Raw genomic sequence first — 13,562 nt, 5'->3', positions numbered from 1 at the left:
CATTACACTGTGTGGGGGCATCATAAATCCTGCATAAGGGGCATAATGGGGACATTACACTGTGTGTGGGCATCATACATCCTGCATAAGGGGCATAATGGGGGCATTGCACTGTGGGGTATCATACATACTGCATAAGGGGCATAATACATACTGCATAAGGGGCATAATTGGGGCATCATACATCCTGCATAAGGGGCATAATGGGGACATTACACTGTGGGAGGGGCATCATACATACTGCATAAGGGGCATAATGGGGGCATCATACATACTGCATAAGGGGCATAATGGGGGCATTACACTGTGTGGGGGCATCATACATCCTGCATAAGGGGCATAATGGGGACATTACACTGTGGGGGGGTATCATACATACTGCATAAGGGGCATAATGGGGGCATTACACTGTGTGGGGGCATCATACATACTGCATAAGGGGCATAATGGGGGCATTACACTGTGTGGGGGCATCATACATACTGCATAAGGGGCATAATGGGGGCATTACACTGTGTGGGGGCATCATACATCATGCATAAGGAGCATAATGGGGGCATTACACTGTGTGGGGGCATCATACTTACTGCATAAGGGGCATAATGGGGGCATTACACTGTGGGGCATCATACATACTGCATAAGGGGCATAATGGGGGCATTACACTGTGTGGGGGCATCATACATCGTGTATAAGGGGCATAATGGGGGCATTACACTGTGTGGGGGCATCATACATCCTGCATAAGGGGCATAATGGGGGCATTACACTGTGTGGGAGTATCATACATACTGCATAAGGGGCATAATGGGGGCATTACACTGTGTGAGGGCATCATACATCCTGCATAAGAGGCATAATGGGAGCATTACAATGTGTAGGGGCATCATACATCCTGCATAAGGGGCATAATGGGGGCATTACACTGTGTGGGGGCATCATGGGGGCATTACACTGTGTGGGGGCATCAAACATACTGCATAAGGGGCATAATGGGGGCATTACACTGTGTGGGGGCATCATACATCCTGCATAAGGGGCATAATGGGGACATTACACTGTGGGGGGGTATCATACATACTGCATTAGGGGCATAATGGGGGCATTACACTGTGTGGGGGCATCATACATACTGCATAAGGGGCATTACACTGTGTGGGGGCATCATACATCATGCATAAGGAGCATAATGGGGGCATTACACTGTGTGGGGGCATCATACTTACTGCAAAAGGGGCATAATGGGGGCATTACACTGTGGGGCATCATACATACTGCATAAGGGGCATAATGGGGGCATTACACTGTGTGGGGGCATCATACATCGTGTATAAGGGGCATAATGGGGGCATTACACTGTGTGGGGGCATCATACATCCTGCATAAGGGGCATAATGGGGGCATTACACTGTGTGGGAGCATCATACATACTGCATAAGGGGCATAATGGGGGCATTACACTGTGTGAGGGCATCATACATCCTGCATAAGAGGCATAATAGGAGCATTACAATGTGTGGGGGCATCATACATCCTGCATAAGGGGCATAATGGGGGCATTACACTGTGTGGGGGCATCATGGGGGCATTACACTGTGTGGGGGCATCAAACATACTGCATAAGGGGCATAATGGGGGCATTACACTGTGGGGGCATCATACATCCTGCATAATCGGCATACTGGGGGCATTACACTGTGTGGGGGCATCATAAATCCTGCATAAGGGGCATAATGGGGGCATCACACATCCTGCATAAGAGGCATATTGGGGGCATTAGACTGTGTAGGGGCATCATACATCCTGCATAAGGGGCATAATGGGGGCATTACACTGTGTGGGGGCATCACACATCCTGCATAAGGGGTATAATGGGGGCATTACACTGTGGGGCATCATACATACTGCATAAGGGGCATAATGGGGGCATTACACTGTGGGGGGGAATCATACATCCTGTATACAGGGCATAATGGGGGCATTACACTGTGTGGGGGCATCATACATCCTGCATAAGGGGCATAATGGGGGCATTACACTGTGTGGGGGCATCATACATACTGCATAAGGGGCATAATGGGGCCATTACACTGTGTGGGGGAATCATACATACTGCATAAGGGGCATAATGGGGGCATTACACTGTGTGGGGGCATCATACATCCTGCATGAGGGGCATAATGGGGCCATTACACTGTGTGGGGGCATCATACATACTGCATAAGGGGCATAATGGGGGCATTACACTGTGTGGGGGCATCATACATCCTGCATGAGGGGCATAATGGGGTCATTGAACTGCGTGGGGGCATCATACATACTGCATGAGGGGCATAATGGGGGCATTACACTGTGTGGGGGCATCATACATACTGCATAAGTGGCATAATGGGGGCATTACACTGTGTGGGGGCATCATACATCCTGCATAAGGGGTATAATGGGGGCATTACACTGTGGGGGGCATCATACATGCAGCATGAGGGGCATAATGGGGGCATTACACTGTGTGGGGGCATCATACATACTGCATAAGGGGTATAATGGGGGCATTACACTGTGTGGGGGGCATCATACATACAGCATAAGGGGCATAATGGGGGCATTACACTGTGGGGGCATCATACATCCTGCATAAGGGGCATAATGGGGGCATTACACTGTGGGGGCATCATACATCCTGCATAAGGGGCATTACACTGTGGGGGCATCATACATACTGCATAAGGGGCATAATGGGGGCATTACACTGTGTGGGGGCATCATACATACTGCATAAGGGGCATAATGGGGCCATCATACATTCTGCATAAGGGGCATAATGGGGGCATTACACTGTGTGGGGGCATCATACATACTGCATAAGGGGCATAATGGGGGCATTACACTGTGTGGGGGCATCATACATCCTGCATGAGGGGCATAATGGGGGCATTACACTGTGTGGGGGCGTCATACATACTGCATAAGGGGCATAATGGGGGCATCATACATCCTGCATAAGGGGTATAATGGGGGCATTACACTGTGGGGGGCATCATACATCCAGCATGAGGGGCATAATGGGGGCATTACACTGTGGGGGCATCATACATCCTGCATAAGGGGCATAATGGGGGCATTACACTGTGGGGGCATCATACATACTGCATAAGGGGCATAATGGGGGCATTACACTGTGTGGGGGCATCATACATACTGCATAATGGGGCCATCATACATCCTGCATAAGGGGCATAATGGGGTCATTACACCGTGTGGGGGCATCATACATACTGCATAAGGGGCATAATGGGGGCATTACACTGCGTGGGGGCATCATAAATACTGCATAAGGGGCATAATGGGGCCATCATACATCCTGCATAAGGGGCATAATGGGGGCATTACACTGTGTGGGGGCATCATACATAGTGCATAAGGGGCATAATGGGGGCATTACACTGTGTGGGGGCATCATACATCCTCCATGAGGGGCATAATGGGGGCATTACACTGTGTGGGGGCGTCATACATCCTGCATAAGGGGCATAATGGGGACATTACACTGTGTGGGGGCATCATACATCCTGCATAAGGGGTATAATGGGGGCATTACACTGTGGGGGGCATCATATATCCAGCATGAGGGGCATAATGGGGGCATTACACTGTGTGGGGGCATCATACATCCTGCATAAGGGTCATAATGGGGGCATCATACATCCTGCATAAGGGGCATAATGGGGGCATTACACTGTGTGGGGCATCATATATACTGTATAAGGGGCATAATGGGGGCATTACACTGTGTGGGGGCATCATACATACTGCATAAGGGGCATAATGGGGCCATCATACATCCTGCATAAGGGGCATAATGGGGGCATTACACTGTGTGGGGGCATCATACATACTGCATAAGGGGCATAATGGGGGCATTACACTGTGTGGGGGCATCATACATCCTGCATGAGGGGCATAATGGGGGCATTACACTGTGTGGGGGCGTCATACATACTGCATAAGGGGCATAATGGGGGCATTACACTGTGTGGGGGCATCATACATCCTGCATAAGGGGTATAATGGGGGCATTACACTGTGGGGGGCATCATACATCCAGCATGAGGGGCATAATTGGGGCATTACACTGTGGGGGCATCATACATCCTGCATAAGGGGCATAATGGGGGCATTACACTGTGGGGGCATCATACATACTGCATAAGGGGCATAATGGGGGCATTACACTGTGTGGGGGCATCATACATACTGCATAAGGGGCATAATGGGGACATTACACTGTGTGGGGGCATCATACATCCTGCATAAGAGGCATAATGGGGCATTACACTGTGTGGGGGCATCATACATCCTGCATAAGGGGCATAATGGGGGCATTACACTGTGTGGGGGCATCAAACATACTGCATAAGGGGAATAATGGGGGCATTACACTGTGGGGGCATCATACATCCTGCATAAGGGGCATAATGGGGGTATTACACTGTGTGGGGGCATCATACATACTGTATAAGGGGCATAATGGGGGCATTACACTGCGTGGGGGCATCATACATCCTGCATAAGGGGCATAATGGGGGAATCACACATCCTGCATAAGGGGCATAATGGGGGCATTACACTGTGTGGGGGGCATCACACATCCTGCATAAGGGGCATAATGGGGGCATCATACATCCTGCATAAGGGGCATAATGGGGGCATTACACTGTGGGGGGCATAATACATCCTGCATAAGGGGCATAATGGGGACATTACACTGTGTGGGGGCATCATACATACTGCATAAGGGGCATAATGGGGCATTATACTGTGTGGGGGCATCATACATCCTGCATAAGGGGCATAATGGGGCCATCATACATCCTGCATAAGGGGCATAATGGGGCCATTACACTGTGTGGGGGCATCATACATCCTGCATGAGGGGCATAATGGGGGCATTACACTGTGTGGGGGCGTCATACATCCTGCATAAGGGGCATAATGGGGACATTACACTGTGTGGGGGCATCATACATCCTGCATAAGGGGTATAATGGGGGCATTACACTGTGGGGGGCATCATACATCCAGCATGAGGGGCATAATGGGGGCATTACACTGTGTGGGGGCATCATACATCCTGCATAAGGGTCATAATGGGGGCATCATACATCCTGCATAAGGGGCATAATGGGGGCATTACACTGTGTGGGGCATCATATATACTGTATAAGGGGCATAATGGGGGCATTACACTGTGTGGGGGCATCATACATACTGCATAAGGGGCATAATGGGGCCATCATACATCCTGCATAAGGGGCATAATGGGAGCATTACACTGTGTGGGGGCGTCATACATACTGCATAAGGGGCATAATGGGGGCATTACACTGTGTGGGGGCATCATACATCCTGCATAAGGGGTATAATGGGGGCATTACACTGTGGGGGGCATCATACATCCAGCATGAGGGGCATAATTGGGGCATTACACTGTGGGGGCATCATACATCCTGCATAAGGGGCATAATGGGGGCATTACACTGTGGGGGCATCATACATACTGCATAAGGGGCATAATGGGGGCATTACACTGTGTGGGGGCATCATACATACTGCATAATGGGGCCATCATACATCCTGCATAAGGGGCATAATGGGGTCATTACACCGTGTGGGGGCATCATACATACTGCATAAGGGGCATAATGGGGGCATTACACTGCGTGGGGGCATCATACATACTGCATGAGGGGCATAATGGGGGCATTACACTGTGTGGGGGCGTCATACATACTGCATAAGGGGCATAATGGGGACATTTCACTGTGTGGGGGCATCATACATCCTGCATAAGGGGTATAATGGGGGCATTACACTGTGGGGGGCATCATACATCCAGCATGAGGGGCATAATGGGGGCATTACACTGTGTAGGGGCATCATACATCCGGCATAAGGGGCATAATGGGGGCATCATACATCCGGCATAAGGGGCATAATGGGGGCATTACACTGTGTGGGGGCATCATACATCCTGCATAAGGGTCATAATGGGGGCATCATACATCCTGCATAAGGGGCATAATGGGGGCATTACACTGTGTGGGGCATCATATATACTGCATAAGGGGCATAATGGGGGCATTACACTGTGGGGGCATCATACATCCTGCATAAGGGGCATAATGGGGACATTACACTGTGTGGGGGGCATCATACATCCTGCATAAGGGGCATAGTGGGGGCATTACACTGTGGGGGCATCATACATCCTGCATGGGGCATAATGGGGGCATTACACTGTGTGGGGGCATCATACATCCTGCATAAGGGGCATAATGGGGGCATTACACTGTGGGGGCATCATACATCCTGCATAAGGGGCATAATGGGGGCATTACACTGTGTGGGGGCATCATACATACTGCATAAGGGGCATAATGGGGGCATTACACTGTGTGGGGGGCATCATACATACTGCATAAGGGGCATAATGGGGGCATTACACTGTGGGGCAGTAAAGGGGTCCTGTACTATGAGAACAATACGTTTCCCCCCTTCCTGTCTCCATAGTTGGGTCGTATGTATCTATTACAGGAAACAGAACAAAAACCTTATGATTCTTATAAAGGGGCAACACAAGACCCCAAAAGAGTCTCGGTGCTGAAGGGGTTAATGCCCCCTGCGTCCAGTAATGGGGTCTCCACATACCTCCACCTGCAGAGCCGCCACCACATATATGGCTGCTCTGTGCGCACAGGAGCTGTGATGAGGTCACAGGAGGGGAGGAGTCAGGGGTCACATGATCAGGGGCCTCAGTGGATGCAGGACTCTGCTGTGCTGGTTGTCATGGTGCTGGATGAGCTGAAGTTTATGTGTGGGGTCAGGAGGGGTTTACAGTGTGGATGTAGCAGAGCCGTGTGTGTACGAGGTGTACGGAGCAGAGCCGCGTGTGTACGAGGTGTACGGAGCTGAGCCGTGTGTACGAGGTGTACGGAGCAGAGCCGCGTGTGTACGAGGTGTACGGAGCTGAGCCGTGTGTACGAGGTGTACGGAGCAGAGCCGCGTGTGTACGAGGTGTACGGAGCGTAGCCGTGTGTGTACGAGGTGTACGGAGCGGAGCCGCGTGTGTACGAGGCGTACGGAGCAGAGCCGCGTGTGTACGAGGTGTACGGAGCGGAGCCGCGTGTGTACGAGGTGTACGGAGCGGAGCCGCGTGTGTACGAGTTGTACGGAGCCGTGTATGTACGAGGCGTACGGAGCGGAGCCGGGCGTGTACGAGGCGTACGGAGCGGAGCCGGGCGTGTACGAGGCGTGCGGAGCGGAGCCGCGTGTGTACGAGGCGTACTGAGCGGAGCCGCGCGTGTACGAGGCGTACGGAGCGGAGCCGTGTGTGTACGAGGCGTGCGGAGCGGAGCCGGGCGTGTACGAGGCGTGCGGAGCGGAGCCGGGCGTGTACGAGGCGTGCGGAGCGGAGCCGCGTGTGTACGAGGCGTACTGAGCGGAGCCGCGCGTGTACGAGGCGTACGGAGCGGAGCCGTGTGTGTACGAGGCGTGCGGAGCGGAGCCGGGCGTGTACGAGGCTTGCGGAGCGGAGCCGCGCGTGTACGAAGCTTGCTGAGCCGGGTGTGTATGAGGTGTGCGGAGCGGATGCTGCCCCTCTCCAGGAGCGATCACAGCAGCATGCACGGCATGAGACTTTCTTGTACTACACAGACTGTCCTGACAGAACACAGCTCGTCAGGACACAGCCCCGACCTCCAGCGACAGCCGGACAGTCCCATTGGATCGGGGACGGTTGGGGGGTTTCTGTATATAAGTTGTGTGTGATAATTGTAGAATTATTAATGTCTCAGCATAAAAGGATGTGCCTGAGTGTTTGTGCCGGGGTCCACATGCATGGAGGGGGTTGAGGCGGTGCTGGCTGTATTATGCAGACGGCATCTGCCTGTAACAGTAGTAACCAGAAACTACTAGAAACTCTGCACCAAAATGAAGCAAATCCTTATTCTGGGACCTTCGCCTTGTACGTAACACCCCCGGATCCGGTACAAGCCGGGCAGATATTCTCATTCATGTCATTTTCTGCTTAAGGTTCTGCGGTTTTCTGGCCAACTATAAAAAAGAAAAAGCGTAAAACAATATTTGTTTCTGCTGCATTGACATAAGTACAATCTTTCAGTATATATAAATCTATTACACGTCGGGTCAATGCTGTAAAGGACAGTAAAGTGCCAGAAACTTGTAACTACTGATCTCTCCACAAGAAAAAGTCGACAACTCCATCAATGGGATCATTTTATAAAATTAGGTCTTTGCAAGATGAAAATGGTCTCACAAACCACATTTTTTTTTAAATGTTCATAAAAAAACCCAAACAAACAAAAATAATAACCTTACTTTGATTTTTTCCCCATTTTTCAATACTTTATGTGGTAAATTGAATATTGTCATTCCAAAGAGCAACTAGTCCCACAAAACACAAGCCCTCCGTCTATGTTAATGAAAAAACAAAGTTATATTTTTTGGGAAAAAGGGGAAGAAAAAAACAAAAAATTGGTCTTGTCAGAATAATGTAATTGCTATATATATACAGTACAGACCAAAAGTTTGGACACACCTTCTCATTTAAAGATTTTTCTGTATTTTCATGACTATGAAAATTGTACAATCACACTGAAGGCATCAAAACTATGAATTAACACGTGGAATTATATACAAAAAAGTGTGAAACAACTGAAAATATGTCTTATAATCTAGGTTCTTCAAAGTAGCCACCTTTTGCTTTGATGACTGCTTTGCACACTCTTGGCATTCTCTTGATGAGCTTCAAGAGGTAGTCACCGGAAATGGTTTTCACTTCACAGGTGTGCCCTGTCAGGTTTAATAAGTGGCATTTCTTGCTTTCTAAATGGGGTTGGGACCATCAGTTGTGTTGTGCAGAAGTCAGGTGGATACACAGCTGATAGTCCTACTGAATAGACTGTTAGAATTTGTATTATGGCAAGAAAAAAGCAGCTAAGTAACGAAAAACGAGTGGCCATCATTACTTTAAGAAATGAAGGTCAGTCAGTGTGAAAAATTGGGAAAACTTTGAAAGTGTCCCCAAGTGCAGATGCAAAAACCATCAAGCACTACAAAGAAACTGGCTCACATGAGGACCGCCCCAGGAAAGGAAGACCAAGAGTCACCTCTGCTTCTGAGGATAACTTTATCCGAGTCACCATCCTCAGAAATCGCAGGTTAACAGCAGCTCAGATTAGAGACCAGGTCAATGCCACACAGAGTTCTAGCAGCAGACACATTTCTTCAAGAGGAGACTTTGTGCAGCAGGCCTTCATGGTAAAATAGCTGCTAGGAAACCACTGCTAAGGACAGGCAACAAGCAGAAGAGACTTGTTTGGGCTAAAGAACACAAGTAATGGTCATTAGACCAATGGAAATCTGTGCTTTGGTCTGTTGAGTCCATATTTGAGATCTTTGGTTCCAACCACCGTGTCTTTGTGCGACGCAGAAAAGGTGAACGGATGGACTCTACATGCCTGGTTCCCACCGTGAAGCATGGAGGAGGAGGTGTGATGGTGTGGGGGTGCTTTGCTGGTGACACTGTTGGGGATTTATTCAAAATTGAAGGCATACTGAACCAGCATGGCTACCACAGCATCTTGCAGCGGCATGCTATTCCATCCGGTTTGCGTTTAGTTGGACCATCATTTATTTTTCAACAGGATAATGACCCCAAACACACCTCCAGGCTGTGTAAGGGCTATTTGACCAAGAGGGAGAGTGATGGGGTGCTATGCAAGATGACCTGGCCTCCACAGTCACCAGACCTGAACCCAATCGAGATGGTTTGGGTGAGCTGGACCGCAGAGTGAAGGCAAAAGGGCCAACAAGTGCTAAGCATCTCTGGGAACTCCTTCAAGATTGTTGGAAGACCATTTCCGGTGACTACCTCTTGAAGCTCATCAAGAGAATGCAAGAGTGTGCAAAGCAGTCATCAAAGCAGAAGGTGGCTACTTTGAAGTACCTAGAATATAAGACATATTTTCAGTTGTTTCACACTTTTTTGTTAAGTATATAATTCCACATGTGTTAATTCATAGTTTTGATGCCTTCAGTGTGAATGTACAATTTTCAAAGTCATGAAAATACAGAAAAATCTTAAAATGAGAAGGTGTGTCCAAACTTTTGGTCTGTACTGTATATATATTTAAAATTGAATAATTTTACCCCAAAATTGTGATCTGTTATAATATTATCATTCTTCATGCGAGATTAATCATTAGTCTGTAGATAAATCCAAACATCTGGGAGATGTAGAACAATATATCTCTGATTCTCCTCTGCCAGGATAAGCGCGTCCTTTCTGTCCTTTCTGTGATGGAGAAAACGCTTGAAAGATTCAGAAAGTCCGATGAGTTTTTGGAGCTTATTGTAAAGGGCCTTAATGACGACCTGGGAAAGAAACCACCAGAAACAAAGGATCCAACCAGGTAAGTTCTAATTATCCCGTCTGATAAAATGATCAGCTTTATTTCCATGGGATTGTTCTGTAGAAGAGATGGGACCTGCAGCATTTTGATCCTGAACTTCACTATGTATAGATGTAGCAAAGCTTAATGTCACAATTCACACACCGCATTGATAAATTGTCTCAGAAGGTTAGCTCTCATAACAGAATTAAGATCACTTATAGTGGAACTAAACTTACAATTTGTTTTCAGAATTGTGAAAATTATGGCACTTTGCAAAGCACTTCATTAGTTTCTTTGGCGTCATATCCATAAAATGATGATATTAAAGTGGCCTCCAGACCCTGCTTTTCCCCAGTGCAGGAGCGTTGCTGGGGTCCTAAGAGATCAGGGACCCCAGCCCCAAAGTACATGTTTCCCCATATAACCTCCCTGCCACTTAAAAGAGGATTTATACATATATAATTACAGTATACCACTGTTACTAATCTAAAATACACTATACAAAGACCAATATTCCCAAAATTACTACTATACAAGGCCAAAATGATCCTGCTACACAATGTCCTCTACCATCACCACCACACAGTGAGTCCATATATGAGAGAAAACCCCGCAGGGTAAAAGACCATCAAAGGAGTCCAGGGAGTATAAAATCTATCATATTTATTCAGCAATAGAAAAATAGGATGATGGGGGAAGGGACACAACACATATGTGATTGTTAGACGTGTAAGCGAAAAAAAGCAAGGCACGCAAGGAAGGGGCCATTCCAGGTATAATGGCTGTCTATAGTATCATCATGGGTGTACTAAAATATCCCAAAATAGACACCGCATATATTCCACTGGGGGCAACAGTCATCATATGCAGGTGCATCTCACTAAATTAGAATATCATCAAAAAGTTAATTTATTTGAGTTCTTCAATACAAAAAGTGAAACTCCTATATTATATAGAGTCATTACAGACAGAGAGATCTATTTCAAGTGTTTATTTCTGTTAATGTTGATGATTATGGCTTACAGCCAATGAAAACACTAAAGTCATTATCTCAGTAAATTAGAATAATTAACAAAAAACTCCTGCAACGGCTTCTTAAGTGTTTAAAAATGTCCCATAGTCTGTTTCAGTAGGCTCCACAATCATGGGGAAGACTGCTGACTTGACAAATGCCAAGAAGGCAGTCACTGACACCATCCATTAGATCCCAGAGTTCCAATTTTCCTTTGGAAATCAAGGTCCCAGAGTCTGGAGGAAGAGTGAAGAGGTCACAATCCAAGCTGCTGGAGGTCTAGTGTGAAGTTTCCACAATCAGTGATGGTTTGGGGAGCCATGTCATCTGCTGGTGTAGGTCCACTGTGTTTTATCAAGAACAAAGTCAGCGCCGCCATCTACGAGGAAATTTTACAGCACTTCATGCTTCCCTCTGCCGACAAGCTTTTTGGAGATGGAAATTTCATTCTCCAGCAGGACTTGGCACCTGTCCACACTGCCAAAAGTACCAATACCTGGTTTACACACAACAGTATCACTCTGCTTAATTGGTCAGCTAACTCACATGCCCTTAACCCCATAGAGAATCTATTATAGAGAAACTATGGGGTATTGTCAAGAGGAAGATGAGAGACACCAAACCCAACAATGCAGACGAGCTGAAGGCTGCTATCAAAGCAACCTGGGCTTCCATAACACCTCAGCAGGGCCACAGGCTGATCGCCTCCATGCCACGCCGCATTGATGCAGTAATTGATGCAAAAGGAGCCCTGACCAAGTATGAGGGCATTTACTGAACATACATTTCAGTAGACCAACATTTCGGATTTTAAAAACATTTTTCAAGCTGATGTTATAAAGTATTTTAATTTACTGAGATAATGACTTTTGTGATTTCATTGGCTGTAAGCTATAATCAGTGGCGTACCGCCAATGGTGGCAGGCCACACCACTGCTATGGGGCCCGTGAGCCTCGGGGGAGCGAGGAGGATAGGTGAGTATTGGGGGGGTAGGAGGTTGCGGCGACGGAGGAGCGGGCACACGCAGTAGCGGCTGCTGTAGCTACCACGTGTGCCCGCTGCTAAAGGGACATGAATATTCCCTCTTCTCCACTTCCATGGGCGTGGAGAAGAGGGAATATTCATTCTCTTTAGTAGCGGGCACGGAGGAGCGCTGAGCCGTGGCTCCTGCTTACAGTGCCCGCTACTAAAGAGAATGCATATTCACTCTTGTCAACGCTCATAGTCCCAGCGTGGAGAGGAGTGAATATGCCGGCAGCAGCAGCTCACCTCGGCAACTAGGAGCACGCGCTGCTCAGATACCAACATGAGCTGCTGGCAGACAGAAGACAGCAGCTCTGGAGCAGAGGTGAGGAAGGAAGGTGAGTATAAGTGTTTATTTTTTGTGTGTGCAGTGATGGGGCCACACATACCAGGATTGGGGGGTGAGGAGGCTATACATACCAGGATTGCGGGATGAGGGGGCCATGCATACCAGGATTGGGGGATGAGGGGCCACACATACCAGGATTGTTGGATGAGAAGGCCACACATACCATTCCTGACCCCATTTCTGGCGATTGGATATTTCCCTGGATCTCATGTATCCTGCTGCATATTGCTGTATATAACATAGGCTTACGTCATGTGAACAATGGCCAAATAGCTGTTGGCTGAGAACTCGTCCTGTATGATAAAATCTGCGATGGAGGTTCCTAATACGGCTTCCAACGAAGATGTGAAATCATCCAAATGTGTATAAGAACTAGCAAGTGATAAAGGAGACAATGGCTGGTAGGTAATAAGTCATTACCTGTGTGCCAATATCTTCTTCTGGAAGACTTCAAGATATCATGTATTACATATTACATATTATTCTGAAAGAGCACCATGTAATACCACATGTGTCCTGGAGAGGCCACTACGTCCAGCAAAACACAGCTGATTGCTGAGGGGGTTCACTGCCGGACCCCGACTATCAACTGATCGCCTGCAAGTCCTCATTTGGGGGCAGGAGTTGTTCACACTTGGCATATTTTGTGATTCATGAGGGGAGGACAGTAGCCGGATATAGACTTTTTCTATAAAGTCAGAT

General features: G+C 48.0%; 1 protein-coding gene across 1 annotated transcript in view; it reads right to left on the bottom strand.

The window, feature by feature from the left end:
• LOC141192389 (uncharacterized) overlaps positions 1-13,562 on the bottom strand; it is a 208,977-nt gene that overhangs the window by 40,504 nt on the left and 154,911 nt on the right. The window lies entirely within an intron of this gene.

The sequence above is a fragment of the Phyllobates terribilis genome, unplaced genomic scaffold (genome assembly GCF_046119375.1).
Source record: "Phyllobates terribilis strain yellow unplaced genomic scaffold, ASM4611937v1 Scaffold_60__1_contigs__length_8166268, whole genome shotgun sequence".
NCBI classification, from domain to species: domain Eukaryota; kingdom Metazoa; phylum Chordata; class Amphibia; order Anura; family Dendrobatidae; genus Phyllobates; species Phyllobates terribilis.
The sequence above is the reverse complement of the archived record's forward strand: the minus strand, read 5'-3'. Positions and strand labels throughout refer to the sequence as shown.